The 15,540-nt window shown below is 51.7% G+C and overlaps 1 long non-coding RNA gene across 1 annotated transcript; it reads right to left on the bottom strand.

The window, feature by feature from the left end:
• Positions 1-12,916: 12,916 nt before the first annotated feature.
• Positions 12,917-13,997, bottom strand: LOC138117845 (uncharacterized). The gene is made up of 4 exons (XR_011154887.1): positions 13,931-13,997; positions 13,659-13,730; positions 13,470-13,571; positions 12,917-13,018 (listed from the first exon to the last, which is right to left on the bottom strand). It is a non-coding gene; the product is annotated as an uncharacterized lncRNA (long non-coding RNA).
• Positions 13,998-15,540: the final 1,543 nt, after the last annotated feature.

Here is a 15,540-nt window from a genome sequence, read left to right as displayed (position 1 = left end):
GCTATGGCAGGGGCAGGCAGAAGTTTCTAGGATGGTCCTGTCAGGAATGTGCAGTCCTGGGTTAGCATCACCTCAAAACACAGACAGTGCAGGTTTATTGAACGGGTACAATAATGTAAGAGATGGGGTATTAAAATGAAGTTGTTTAAAATTTTATTGCATTTACAACAGATTAAATGCTCTGCAATGAACAACCCACAAGTGCTCAGTTTAACAAGCCTTGAGCTACTGTGTAAATCCTTCCATGAGCCCTTACTTGGTCCATCTCATTATGCAACGTAATTATGTGGCTAGGCTTGTTTCCAGGAAATCTCCTCTCTGGCCCTGTGGCAATCTCGCCATCATCAGGCTCTCCCTGCAGGGAAGAGTGAAAATACATGGCAGTGGGGAAGATGACCAGTGTTTGCAAGCAGCTGATGGGAATCCCAGCTGCTGTGGTGGGTTGTATAACCTTGGAGTGGGAAATGCAGTGCCCCGAAGAGAAGGCAATGCCAGCGAGCCTCTTCATGGGAATGCTGTCAGATGAAGTGTTGGCATCTGTGTGCGTGGTCACATTTAAACCCTCCTGTCTGTCTTTGCTGAGTTCCTTGCTTATGCAGAAAGGCCTAGTGGGTTTATATTGTAATTGGAGTAAATATCTCTTGAATGCATGTTGAACCTGGAAGTCTGATTTGGCTCAATTAAAATGTGATTAGGTTTTCTGTCTCCATTGTAGAGGCTGTAAATGCTCTGGAGAAGCATTTAATGTTGAAGGCTGGCCGGCTGCTTTTGGCTGAAATGCAGCTTGAAATATGCAATGCTCTGAGAAATTCCAGGACTCCCACTAGGTCAAAAAATTTTCTCTCAGCTCTAGCATTTCATCAAGTTTCCTAGTAACATGTCTCCATGTATCACAATCCTTATTGCTTGGAAAGCCACCAACTTTGCAATGAGCTGAGAGGTTTTGTTATATGTGCTGGATGGCATTCTCTTAGTAGAGAGGTCTGATTAAAACAATTTCCATCCCTTCTGGTTTCAGACAGCATTTCTGTTACGTGCTCTTGTTTTACTGTTACACGTGCTTTGGGTGAGGTTAATTTAGTTACATTGGGTATTTATCAAATTTTATTAATTACAGTATTTTTAATCAACCTAACCTGGGATAATATGTCCAGGATCCAGCCACTTAAATCTGGGCTGGAAGCAGAAATGAGCTGTACTTTCAGAAGTGTACTTAGCATAAATCAAAACATTGTGGACAGGAGATGTTAAAAACCTCTGAGCTAGTCATGTTGTTGTGACCATGCTGATTGAGACTTGAATAATTGCTCACTTCAGTACAGCAAACCTTTGGAAGAACTGTGTCGAGCTGGTCTTATTATGGACTGTCACTTTTCTGGGGAAGATACAGAAAGGATCACTTTATCCAAGGTAAGATCCACAGTGCACCTGTGCTCTGAAACTGGCTGACAGCACGGCTGAAGTCTCACACAGACCTTTCTTGCCTCTGGCACTTTTGATTAAGTTGTTCAGAGACAGTCCAACAAATCGTTTAATGAATCATTTTCAGCTGAAAGAACAGTGTGATTTGCATGTGGAACCAGGAAACTCTTCCTTTGTTTACCAGCCCAAAGACATTGATAAGACAGCAGTTTTATAGTAAAAAAGGGCACTAATGTTCCATGGAGTCTCAGTGTACTCAGTATTTATGACTCTAGGATGTGCTGGATCCCCTAGACCCCACTTACTCTAGATGAGCATGATTTGAGCTGATTTCAGCAGTCTTCGCAGTGAGTGGCTTGATGTTCTTTTATTTCAAGAGAATCTTGGGAAGCAGAGTTAGAACATTCCATATTATGGGCCTCCCAGCAGCTTCTCCATGTGGTGAAGGCTTGTCCATGCCTCTCCTGTCCCTGCAGCAGGGCTGTGCTGACACTGGGAGGTGTCTGTGTGTCCTCGTGGCTTCTTAAAGAAAGAAAAGCTCCTAACCTCGCACGTGGGGCATCAGAACGTGTTGGCTGGGACCCAAATTTATGAAAATATTTGGGCGCTCTGGGCTTATTTAGTGCACGTGGAGCACCTCGGTGGCTTTCTGGAGCACACCCGCCCTGGGTGGCCGCGGGCTGTGCAGGAGGTGCCGGCAGAGCCCGGGGGCTCCTCGCTCCCTGCCCAGGGCTTTGACCACTAGAGGACACTGCCTCGTTATTACTGGGGCCATGAATCACCGCAAGTGGAGAATGCAAATGACCGGCGCTGCCTTAACTTCATCTTGGGTAAGATGGATTTTTTTTTGTACTTTGCACTGTCACTGTGACAGTGCTGCCGTATGCTCAGGTCTGCTTTGAGCTGGGTTGGTGCCCAAAGGCAGCCGTGCTGCCCTGCCCCAGGTGGCAGTGAACACCTGAGCTCTGCTCAGTGCCTCCAGGGCAGCAGAGCAACGCTGGAACACCCTGCAATGTTCAGAGCTGAGCTTCGGCTGGGTGGAGAGTGTGGAGGGGAAACCACACGAGGAGCAGCTGAGGGCTCTTGGTTTGCTCAGCTGGAGAAGGAAAGGCTGAGGTCAGAGCTCAGCGGGGGCTGCAGCTCCTCCCGAGGGACAGCTCCGATCTCTGCTCCCTGGGACAAGGACAGGGCCCGGGGAACGGCTGGAGCTGGGCCAGGGCAGGATCAGCCTGGAGATGCAAGGTCTGTACCCGGAAAGTTAAACTGGCACATTTTTCACTCCTAGGAAACACTTCTGTGCTTTAGTCAGAAAATATCCATGCAGCTTCCCATGCTGAATGCCGCCAGCAAGCACTATTTCACTGACAAATGCACAACAGCTTTATTAATTTCTGTTGCTGTAATTGTGGTGATTTCCTCTCTTGGGCACTGAACAGGTTTTCTGGTGTTTTGAAACCTGTGTTGATGCAAAGGTCTCCTGGAATTCGATTTTGACTGAAAGGCAGCCAGATGGGAAACATAGTTTTGACTGACAGATGCCTGAGATTTGTACCTCTTAGGCCTCTGGAAAAAACAGGAGGAATTCAGAACACAATGCGACTTGGAAAAGAGGAATGTCAAGAATGGGTGAGTGATAGCTGTTTGTGGATGGAAATCTAGAAAGCTTGATACAGCTGGAGGCCCAAATCAATTACAGACTCAGTAAGTGATAAATGTAAATTGGTTTGTGTTTATTTTATTTGGGGAACATTTGTGTTTGTCTTTAAAACTTACTATAGGACTGCAGCAAACTCTCTTTGCTGAGGCCCGCACTCACTGCAGCTTCACCTCCAGCTGTACCTCTTGTGCCTGTCTGCACACACAAACAGTTACTGGTGTCTTGGAACTTGGGCTGGCTCCTCTCTTTGGGGATGTTGCTCACAGCCTGAGCTAGCACAGCTCCCCAGCTGCTAATGCAATCTCTGTGCAGTCTGAATAATATATAGTGCTGCCTCTGCTCTCATTGAGTGCAGCTAATGCAAGGGGAGTTAACTTGATGTCATACATGAAATCCCTAATTAGCTTGGTCTTTGCATGTTAAGTGCCTTAATTAGTTAATTTTGAGTTAAACAGCTCTTTTAATTGAATGATAAAGTTAACCCATCAACCCAGGTACAAAAATCAAGCCTTATTATTAGGGTTTTCACTATCAAGCTTCATTATTAGTGTTTTCACTTGTTCAAAACAGTGCATTTGCACTAGTCCCAGTTAAAATTCCCAGTTAAAAGTTTCCTAGTTAAAAATCCGTTTTTCAAACTTCAAACCACTTGCACACTGTAAGAGTTGTTTCTCCTATGTTCATTGTCTGCTTTTGTGGATGTTTTGGGAGGTATTAGATGTATTTTAGTATGTTTTTAAGTTTTTGCTTTGCACTTTAGTCTCGGGACTAACTCCAAAACCCCAGTCCTAACAGCCAATTGCTATTTTTAGCCCCATAGCCGTTATTCTGCAAGTAAGCTCCGTGGCAACCTGAATCTTAATGAGGGCATGTTACCACCCTTACTTCAGCTGTTACCACCCCCCTGACAACGACGAGCCATGGGTAGACAGAGATGATCTGTCAAAAGGAAAGCCCCAATCACTTTGGACCAAAGGGGTGTGCTGTGGGCGGGCTATGGGCGGGCTATGGGCAGAGCAAAGGCACTATAATACAACGAAGCAGGCATCAGAGCTGTGCAGACCAGTGCAGATCAGCTGTGGTGGGTGCCAGTGCTGGGTACTTAAGCCTTACTCCTTTTAAGGAGCCTTTAATAATTTTTACCTTTGACTTTCGGATTAGCTAAAAGTCAGCCCAGCACTGCAAGTTCTTCCACCAGAGGTCCAGTGCTGTCTAAGCCTGAAGATCTTGAATCCCTGCGCTCCTGGGGCATACCTCCTGAGCCACTAGGATCCCAAATTTTTATATTTTGCTAATTTCTGTAATTTTTCAATTTTTCTGTTTTAATAAATTATTTTAATTTTTATTAAGAGTTGTCTCATTCCTCACATTTGAGTGCAGCAAACTTGAGTTAAATCTGTGATGAAAACAGCCTCAAATGTGTATGTTCAATAGGATCTGCATATATTCACAAAATTAGAAAAAAAACCAATAAAATCACCCCATGAAAGTAAGTGGGGGAGTTGCCCAGATGGGCTCAGCTCAGTGGCTGAGCTGTGAAGGGCTGATGTGCCACCCGGGAGCGGAGCAGAGGGGACAAGGGACACCCTTGGGGAGCTCCTGGCAGGGCTGGCTGGGGATTCCAGGCTCTTCCCTCTTCTGCTCCCTGTCAGAGCAGTTTCAGCTCTTTATGGTGAGCTCTGTCCTGTGTAACCCAGCGTGTTCTTGGTTCCTCTGAGTCAAGGAATTGTGTGATTCTCTCTCTTCTTCGTGGTCCTGGCTTAATCTCCTGTGTGTTACCAAGGGCTGCCCCTCCAGAAACCAATGGGCACAGCCTGGGAGTGAAAGCCACCGGTGCCACGTGTGCCAGAAACTTAGAAAGCAAATTTAATAACCTTGTTGGTTACAAGCAACGTTTATTATAAATGTATTCTCTACAGTTAAAAAGGTGACAGTTTGATGTGTGAGCATTGTCACTCACCAAAGTCTCACCACACATCCCTGTTCTTTAGACAGACACTGTCACTGAGCCACTGGCTCAGCTCTCTAATATTCCACAGAATCCCAGAATGGTTTGAGTTGGGAAGGACCTTAGAGCTCATCCTGTTCCCACCCCCTTCCACCAGACCAGGTTGCTCCAAGCCCTGTCCAACCTTGCCTTGAGCACCTTCAGGGATGGGGAGTGCACAACCCTCTGGACAACCTGTTCCAGTTTGCTGTGTTTTCATCAAGATCTCTGCTCCTCAGTTTAACAAAGATGGTTACAGGTACATCAAAGTTCAGTTGTGGATTTTTTTTTTAGCACAGAAATACGAGTTGGGCTGCTCTGCTTGGGATGCCACTGAGTTCTCAGCCACACCTCAGTGCCTGGTGATCCCCATGTTCAGGAGCCCACTCGAGGGGGGTCTTCAGGGACTTGTGAGCTGGGTCTCTTGGCAGGAGCTGTCAGAGATTTGTTCTGGACAACTTCCTACCTGCAGCCAAATTTTAACAGTGGCGTAATCTTTCATGCCAAGAATTTTTGTTCTGTCTGGTTGGGAGTGTGGGAGAAGTACAAAGGAGGTGGGGATAGAGAGAAAAAAGAGCCCAGATAAGTTTTAAGATGTTTTTCAGTGCAATTCTGCAGTGTTTGATGTTGTTTGCATTCTCCTTTGAATTCCACCCTGTTGCAGAGTCAGATTATCTAGAGGATTTAAACTCTGGCAATTAAATTCCATGTTAAAATGAGTAAATGAATTGGGATCCTTTAGCACTAAATCACAGTGATATTAGACACTGAGAAGATAATCCAAAAATCACTCATTTAGTAATATTTTAGAAATTATTTTAAGTGCCTGCCTTTTAATATCTTTTGACATACACTTTTTAAGTGATTTATCCATGCATTTATATATTTCTCTTTTGCTTTAAATAAAGCAGAACCAGGTCTTTGATATTTAGAATCCTTGTAATTGTTCTTGGAATTTTTCTTTGGATGCGGGTTTTGGCATGGATGATATTTTATGAAACAGTCCCAGGTCTGGATCTCATTCATCACAGATCTTGGAAAGAAATGTCCCTTGGCTTTCAGATAGGGCCATGGAATTTTTCAAAGGACGAATTGGAACTATAAAGAGTATGTACATTGAAATAGAGGTTCCTTTAAATATGCAGAGCTTCCATAAGGATCAGGTTTGTATACATTCCATTAATTTTAAGTGTAAATTTAAAATCTGTTATAGGCAATGCATTATAGAATTACAGAATCCCAGAATGGTGTGGGTTGGAAGGGTCCTTAAACCCCATCCAGTGCCACCCCTGCCATGGGCAGGGACACCTTCCACTGTCCCAGGCTGCTCCAAGCCCTGTCCAGCTGGGCTTGGGCACTGCCAGGGATCCAGGGGCAGCCACAGCTGCTCTGGGAACCTGTGCCAGGGCTACACTTGTACATTATGCTGGGTTTAAATATGCCAGAATTTGCCAAATAAACTGATTTCATTGAATTAATTCTGCTCAGACCAGGCATCATGAATGGAAACCAAAGTTATTCCTGTATTTTTATTTTCTGTAGCTGGCAGATGATGTTTGTCTGTCCAGAGTTTGCAGTGGGGTGCTCACCACCGACCCCTCCATCTAGAGCTGGGGCTTTGGGCACAAGGACAAGGGTGAGGGCGGAGCAGAGCAGGGTCCTGGACTAGCTGGTGTGAGAGATTTTGTCTGTGTCTGATCTTGTGAGCTGTGCTCTGTCCTGCTGCACCTCAGAGCTCCTTCTGGTGCGTGGAGTGAAGCTCTTACATACATCTTGTCACGTTCAGGGCTGATCACTCGGGCTGGAGCGTGGTTACTGCAGCCAGAGTTTGCCTTGGGCACGGCGCTGGGATTACAAAGTGTGGTATTGGGTTGTATTAAAGCGACCAAGCTCATACTAGCAAAGCCTGGCAGTTCTGACATGGAGCCTTTAGATTTACACCATCTTTTGTCTTGGACCTAACCTAAATCCCAGGCATTTAGGGACAAGAAATGAATTAAGTCTTGTCTCTGTTCAGACCAAATTCCTGGCCTGTGCTGAGCGCACCATTAATGGAGCCAGCAGTGGTCATGTCTTTGCTTGAGACTGTCATAAATTGCATTTATTAATGGCAGATTATATAAACTTCAGCCAAGTCTTTATCAACACTTAGGCCAGACACCAGATAAACAGTTGGCCGCAATTCTGTCCTCTAATAAAATTGCACATGAACCTTGAACTCAGTGCTGTGGTTTAAACACTTTAAGAAATGAGCTGGTTGCTCAGCAGCGTGAACTGGTCACTCCTTGAAATGCAGGCAAGGCTGCTGTGCCGTATCTGCTGAGGATCCCACACCTGGCACTCCGTGGGAGTGTCCTGCCTGCTGCCCTGGCCCCAGTGTCCCTGCAGGATGAGGATGAGCAGAGCTGGGGCTGCCCAGAGCCCACATGTGTCCGGCGCTGTCTCCCGGACTTGGCTGTGCCTCACACTTCATTTGGGATGGGTTTCCCTTCACATCTGGCCTGCCATTCCCCCTCAGCAGAGCTGGCTCCTTGCTGCCAGTCGCAGTCCAGGAACTTCCGTGCTGCTGGGAAGAGGTTCCCTGCTCAGGACATGCCAGAGCTCCCAGGGACCATGCTCCCAAAATAAAGCAAAGGGACAACACCTATATGTCATGTTTGCTAGGGGGCTGGAACAGCTCTGGCAAAGTTAAGGAGAGCAGAGCAGTTTTCCTAAGGTTTTTTTTTTTTTTTTACCAAGTCTTTGAAATCTTTTTTGACATCTGCTCTTTATTACACAACACTGTAACTATCCTTTTAGGAAAAGAGACATTTTTCATTATCCATTTCAAAGTTAACAGACACATTTCCAAGTGCCTACACTAACTGTGAGGGCTTTGCTTTCAGGTGCTTTGGCCATGATTTGGTCCAACTCCAACACTGTTTTCTGTTCCATGTCTGCCCTTACCTTGGTCACAACTGAAACCAGGCTTTTATCAGAGGGCTGGGGTTTTCATTAAAGAAATAGTTTGAGTCCGTCTGAATGAGTGACATGAAACTCTGGGAGGAAATCTGAACCTCGCAACCCTTCACATCCCAAGTTCATCACTAAAAGCATTTTGTTTGTTCTTTTTAGGCACAACAACATTGCTTTTCCCTTTCCCATCCCAGGTATCACACCAAGTCTTCTTCTTTTACATTCAAGTTGAAAAATATGTAAACTTCGTGGGGTTTTAAATCAAAAATAATATATAAGGCTTTTAAAGCAGAGGGATGGAGCACAGAACAGCTGACCTCTGGTTGCCCTTTCATGCCAGACTGCATTCCCTGTGCTGGTGTTTCTGGAACAGCAGCACTCAGCACAGGGCTCTCTGGGAGCAGGATGCTGTGAAGGGGCAGCAGGCACCTATCCTGCCTTGAGTCTCCAAGTAATTACTGCAGCACTGTCACTGTTTGCACACCAGGAATAATGCACCGGGCACCTATTTTTAGTTTTTGCTGTGCTTGACTCCAAAGTAACGTCTGCATCAAACTGATTTTAAAGTTTGTAGCACTTGTGCAGTTTCAAGGGATAATAAAGCCAGTGTTGCACTGTGAGAAATAACTGCACAGTCTGAGTTGCTGATGTAATTTAACTAATTTGCAGCTCATTGTGATGATGATGATGAGAACATAGAACATTTACTTCTTTTTTTTCCCCAAATAAAATGGGGCCATTCAGCTTAGGAGAAAAGAACTGTCAAACCGTGCTGTTTGGCAGTCATGGAGGGGGAGGTGGGGGGGAGAAAGATATGCCCTGGAGGGATGTTCTGGTGGGCTCCAGCATTTAAACAAGCTTTTTTTCCTGCATAGATTGGGCCATTTTCAGTACTAAATGGCTGCATTAAATGGTTTTCCAGGCCTTCTGCTGGCCAGAAAAAAAAAAGCCAATGGGAGTTTAGCCTCCATAAGAAACGGAGAATCAGTTCTTCTGCCAGGTGAAACACATCATTCAAAAGCTAAACTTGTGTTTAGAGAAGCCAACAGCCTTATGTAAACAGGGACATAAAGCTTCTCCAATCCAGCTGAGCGGGTGTTGCAGAGCTGTTGCATTTTACAGCAGCTCCATGGGAGCACACCAGCTGGAGGAGAGGGCTCAGGACAGGCTTGGGGCGGAGCGGGGCGGCAGGAAGCTGAGAGAACCCCTGCTCTAGAACAGAGCAGGCTCTTCCAGAAGCAAACAAAATCGTGACTTCAGGAGCTTCCTGCTGTGCTCAAAGTTTGCCTCTGAAGACTAAGAGGTGAGCTTGTCAGAAGTCCTGGAAAATGTCTGGGAAAAGGTTTTAGGTTATTGGGTTGTGACTAGGTACAAATCTCCAGTGGGAAAAGAGCCTCTCCAGCAGTCTGCCTGTCTTAGCGTGTCTTAGTTCTTCCCAGAGTAAAGATCACCAATTAAATGCAATCTTATTTTTTATTCCAGAAGTGTAAAAATGTTCTAAGTTTTCCAGGATTGTAAAACTACTTGAAAAATACTGAACTATTGTGGAAAAATGGAACAAATATTTGGGGATTTTTCCTATGAAAAATATTTCTAAATGTTTCAAAATGAAAAATAAAGACAGTAGCTGCTGGTCTCAGCAGCCCCGTGCCTGGCTGCTGCCTGCCCAGCCCGGGCTGTGCCCAGAACAAAGAGTTCCACCAGTGCTGGTGGTATCACCCAGACACCAGAGCTGGAGCCCAGCGGTGTTGCTGCACTCAAGCCGTGCCCTGGCAGGAGGGGTCCACCTTCAGCTCTGGCCCGAGAGCAGGGCCAGTGCCTTTGGGGACAGAGGGTCCTGTTCTGGGTGATTGCAGCATGTGCAGAGCAGCAAGCTGGTAATGGACCTCTGGCAGGGGCATCGGGCATGGAGATGTGAAATCACATGAACAGTTCTCCCACAAAGAGGTGTTTTGCTGGTCTTCTGAAGGTGCAGAGCAGCACCTGTGGAGAGAGGAGGTGTCTGAGGCCCCCAGCTGCACCTGGCACACAGGGACCCTCCTCCCAGCAGGGCCCAGAGCTGGCAAGGCTCCCCGGCACGGCTGCAGCTGCTGGCACACCTTGGCCCAGGTGGACAGCTGCCCCTCGAGGCCCCAGCCAGCCGGGGATGGCTCTGGGCAGGGTCCCTGGCCAGGAGCGGGCCCCAGAGCACGTCTGCCTTTCAAGGGCAATCTCGGCCCCGCTCTTTCTCCTCCCCGCCTTGCTTTGCCCCTGCCCGGTGCTCCTGGGGCTGCTCTTGGCCAGGCAGCCTCTGTGGGAGCCAGCATTGGCTGCAGCCCGAGCGGGCTCCCCAGGACAAGGCCCAGCAATTAAGAGGCCAATTAAAGCACTGGACAGCAGCAGAACCCTCAGCAGAGTTGTTTGGACAACCACGGACTCGCCACAGCTCCACAGCAGCCTCACTGGGAATGTTTCCTTCCTGTAAGCAGCCTTTAAAGGAAGCTGTTTGAGGGGGAGAGCAACAAAACACTCACCATTTTCTCTTCCAGCAATACCAAACTCCAACACAGCACATCACCAAGACAAGCGCTGCACCACCACCGATGGCCATGAACTCCAGCAAACAGCGTCTTTCCCAACAGCAACCTCCTCCTGTCCCCTTCTGGTCACTGGGAACACGTGTTGTGGTGCCGGCTGCCTCTGTGGGAGCAATGGGGAGCGTGAGCCCGTGCTGGGCACCACTGCTGAGCTGGCAGCACGTTGCATACGGCCAGGACGTTCTCTGTTTCCCCAGAGCTGGGGCCTGCAGGCCCCTTGCCGCCCCTGGGCCCAGGCTGTGCCACCAACAAAGCCCAGAGGGCCGGGAGGAGAGCCCGGGGGCAGCGCAGCTGCTCGGGCAGGGGCTCCTGCGAGGGACACGGGCCAAAGCCATCCCTGCAGCAGCAGCTGCCACCGCGACCCTCCCTGCCCCGCGACAGCTCCCGCAGCCCAGGGGGACAGAGCCAGGCCCTGGCAGGACACACAGCAGCCCTGCCCAGTGTGGCAGCCAGGGCTGGCTCTGGCCCTGGGCTGGCGGCAGGGCTCCCGCTCGGGGCTGCCCCTGTGCCTGGGGCCTCTGGGCACTCAGGGCCAGCTCCGGGAGGCGGCTGCAGCGGGAGGGACCTTGGTGCACGAGTCCCGTTTGCCAGGGGCTGCGGAACGAGCTCCAGAGGCCTCGAAGCCGAGGCGCCTCCAGCTTTGGCTGCAGCCGGGCCCTGCAAGGGCGGGCCCTGGGGGAAGAGTGGCTGCCACACAGCCCCGCCGAGGGCTGAGCCCGACTGAGCCTGGCACAGCAATTACCTTCTGGGCCTGTGCCCGTGGCTGGCAGCTCCTCCTTTCCTGCAGTAGGGGCTGCCAATGAGCCCCTGCTTCCTGTTAGAAATGCTGCCTTCTGTACAGTATTTTGGTCCACCTCTGCAGAGAGGAAGTGGGACAGCTGGGTCAGATGGAACAGTTCCCTATGGGGAGGTGGCTTCTTCAGGAAGCAATACTTGTGAATAGATATCAGTAAGTTTCAGAAAACGTCTCAGATTTGGGGCTGGGCCAGGGCCCTCTCTCCTCCAAACAGCCACCTTTCCTGAGAAGGAGTGGGGAGGGGATCCCGCAGGGCGAGGGCACACACGGGCACAGCTGTGTCCTGGCACCTGCAGCGATGCCCCACTGGCCACCTTTGGGCTCTGAGCTGGCAGCTCTCCCCGGGGAAAGGCATTGACCTACCCTCATCTTCTCCCTGAGGCTCAGTCGTGGACATGGGCTGGGAAGCTGCTTCACCAAGAGGTTCAGCTGCAAAGAAAGTCAGGACAGAACAGTTTCCCTGGCACTGTTCGACATCCTCCGGCTGCCTGGGGCCGGCAGAGGAGCCGCGCCGGGCACAGCGCCCCGGGGCACAGCCCTGGGCCCGGCCCCTTCCCTCTCTGCTCTTCTCCGTGGCTGCACAGAGCACACGCAAGGAGCAACTGGCATTGCACACGGGAAGGAGACTGACAGCTAAATGCTCCTTCCTCCCCCGACAGCGACCCTGTGGGATCACTCAGGGCTCGAGAAGGGAGCAGGGCAAGGTCTCCAGAACCCTTCAGCCTTGAGGTGACGTTAAGGAGAGTGGCACATGAGTGAGCTCTTGCCACAGTGACACTGATCATTGTGTCAGGAAAAAGGGACATTGAGAACTTGCCTCCAGCATTCTCCAAGATCTTCACACCATCATTCACCAGCACTTCCAAATAATCCAAGTCGCGTTGCGAATCTAGAAGGGAGCAGAGATCAGAACCATTCCATGGTGTGCTGGGATCCCCTTCTGCCTTAGGGAACGGGGCACGGCAAGGGGGTTGGGAAAGGCCGTGGGAGCCAGATGCCAATGGCCATGGCCAAAGCTGCAGAGGGGCCTGGGGAGCTCTGGGCTGGCTCCTGGTCCCTCTCCTCCCTCTTGGCAGGCCCTGGGCAACATCCCAGGAGGGGCGGCTGCAGCAGCCCAGGGCCCCTCAGGGCTCTCCCACTGCCACGGTGGAAACCCTCCCTACAGCCCTGGGAAATCTGCTGCAGGCAGGGCCCCAACTGCCCCTCCCTCCCTCTGCTGGGACAGCTCCCACAGCCCAGGGGGACAGAGCCAGGCCCTGTCAGGACACACAGCAGCCCTGCTCTGCCCCTCTGCCCTTTCCCCACCATGGGCACCCCTTGCAGCCGCTCCCAGGTTTCGGGATGTGTCTCCCACGGAGGGAGCCCAGCAGGACTGCTCAGTACCCGCGTGCCCTGAGCCTGCTCGGGAGAATTCCTCTGTGCTGTGCCGCTCTTGCCTGGGCTGTGCCCCAAAGCCCAGCAGCAGAGATGGCAGCTCAAGCCTCAGCAGGGCTCAGGCCCAGAGGCTCAGCAATTACCTCCTGTGACTGTGCCTGGCATGGCCTCCCTTCCTGCAGCAGAGGCTGCCAATGAGCCACTGCTTCCTCCGGGAAATGCCGCCTTCAGCACAGCCTCTGCTTCCATCTCTGGAGAAAGGAAGAGGGACAGCTGGGTCAGGTGGAACCGTTCCCCATTTGGGTGGTGGCTTCTTCAGGAGGTAATTCTTGTCAAAGTCGTGGATAAGCTTCCAGGTATTGGATGGGCTTTGGGGTCTCCCTTTAGGGCCCTCCCTCCTCCAAAGAGCCTCCACTCCGGATCAACCCAGAGACCGGGAAATTGCAGGGGATCTCAGGGTGTGCATGGCCCGTGGTGCAGTTTGGGCACCCTGTCAGCGGATGCCAAATGCCTTCCTGCAGAGGCTGGGGAGGAGCTGCAGCCAGGCCAGGCTGGGAAACAGCCCTGCAGGGCGTGAAAGCAGCAGCGGGGCCGCGAGGCTGCGATGGATCCCTTCCCCTGTGCCGGGCACGGCGTGTGCAGATGTGCAGCGACAGCCCCGGCTGCTGAGGCTCAGGAGAAGGCTGAGGGAAGTGCACCCACCATGTCCTCCCTGCAGCATTTCCTTCAGCATTTGCCTCATGATTCTCAATGGCTCATGGGGTTTCTTGAGTTCTGTAGCTTTGTTCTTTCTTTTTGGAGGACCTTAACAGAAAGTAGTTCCATTTCAGATGAGTGGATCCCACAAAACCAGTGCTCAGCCTGTGGGGTCAGCAGGGACTCACTACTCACCCCTGCGATGGGAGCCAGGCTTGCGTGCAGGAACCAGCAAAGGAGCTGGAGAAGTCCTCCCTGCAGACACACCTGTAACTCAACAGCCAGAGAAGCTTCTGTCATCTCTGCTGATCTGCATGGGCAGCACTGAGCTGCAGGAGCGGGGAGGGGATCCCGCAGGGCGAGGGCACACACGGGCACAGCTGTGTCCTGGCACCTGCAGCGATGCCCCACTGGCCACCTTTGGGCTCTGAGCTGGCAGCTCTCCCCGGGGAAAGGCATTGACCTACCCTCATCTTCTCCCTGAGGCTCAGTCGTGGACATGGGCTGGGAAGCTGCTTCACCAAGAGGTTCAGCTGCAAAGAAAGTCAGGACAGAACAGTTTCCCTGGCACTGTTCGACATCCTCCAGCTGCCTGGGGCCGGCAGAGGAGCCGCGCCGGGCACAGCGCCCCGGGGCACAGCCCTGGGCCCGGCCCCTTCCCTCTCTGCTCTTCTCCGTGGCTGCACAGAGCACACGCAAGGAGCAACTGGCATTGCACACGGGAAGGAGACTGACAGCTAAATGCTCCTTCCTCCCCCGACAGCGACCCTGTGGGATCACTCAGGGCTCGAGAAGGGAGCAGGGCAAGGTCTCCAGAACCCTTCAGCCTTGAGGTGACGTTAAGGAGAGTGGCACATGAGTGAGCTCTTGCCACAGTGACACTGATCATTGTGTCAGGAAAAAGGGACATTGAGAACTTGCCTCCAGCATTCTCCAAGATCTTCACACCATCATTCACCAGCACTTCCAAATAATCCAAGTCGCGTTGCGAATCTAGAAGGGAGCAGAGATCAGAACCATTCCATGGCGTGCTGGGATCCCCTTCTGCCTTAGGGAACCGGGCACTGCAAGGGGGTTGGGAAAGGCCGTGGGAGCCAGATGCCAATGGCCATGGCCAAAGCTGCAGAGGGGCCTGGGGAGCTCTGGGCTGGCTCCTGGTCCCTCTCCTCCCTCTTGGCAGGCCCTGGGCAACATCCCAGGAGGGGCGGCTGCAGCAGCCCAGGGCCCCTCAGGGCTCTCCCACTGCCACGGTGGAAACCCTCCCTACAGCCCTGGGAAATCTGCTGCAGGCAGGGCCCCAACTGCCCCTCCCTCCCTCTGCTGGGACAGCTCCCACAGCCCAGGGGGACAGAGCCAGGCCCTGGCAGGACACACAGCAGCCCTGCTCTGCCCCTCTGCCCTTTCCCCACCATGGGCACCCCTTGCAGCCGCTCCCAGGTTTCGGGATGTGTCTCCCACGGAGGGAGCCCAGCAGGACTGCTCAGTACCCGCGTGCCCTGAGCCTGCTCGGGAGAATTCCTCTGTGCTGTGCCGCTCTTGCCCGGGCTGTGCCCCAAAGCCCAGCAGCAGAGATGGCAGCTCAAGCCTCAGCAGGGCTCAGGCCCCTCAGGGCTCAGCAATTACCTCCTGTGCCTGTGCCTGGCATGGCCTCCCTTCCTGCAGCAGAGGCTGCCAATGAGCCACTGCTTCCTCCGGGAAACGCCGCCTTCAGCACAGCCTCTGCTTCCATCTCTGGAGAAAGGAAGAGGGACAGCTGGGTCAGGTGGAACCGTTCCCCATTTGGGTGGTGGCTTCTTCAGGAGGTAATTCTTGTCAAAGTCGTGGATAAGCTTCCAGGTATTGGATGGGCTTTGGGGTCTCCCTTTAGGGCCCTCCCTCCTCCAAAGAGCCTCCACTCCGGATCAACCCAGAGACCGGGAAATTGCAGGGGATCTCAGGGTGTGCATGGCCCGTGGTGCAGTTTGGGCACCCTGTCAGCGGATGCCAAATGCCTTCCTGCAGAGGCTGGGGAGGAGCTGCAGCCAGGCCAGGCTGGGAAACAGCCCTGCAGGGCGTGAAAGCAGCAGCGGGGCCGCGA

The sequence above is a fragment of the Aphelocoma coerulescens genome, chromosome 12 (genome assembly GCF_041296385.1).
Source record: "Aphelocoma coerulescens isolate FSJ_1873_10779 chromosome 12, UR_Acoe_1.0, whole genome shotgun sequence".
NCBI classification, from domain to species: Eukaryota; Metazoa; Chordata; class Aves; order Passeriformes; family Corvidae; genus Aphelocoma; species Aphelocoma coerulescens.
The sequence above is the reverse complement of the archived record's forward strand: the minus strand, read 5'-3'. Positions and strand labels throughout refer to the sequence as shown.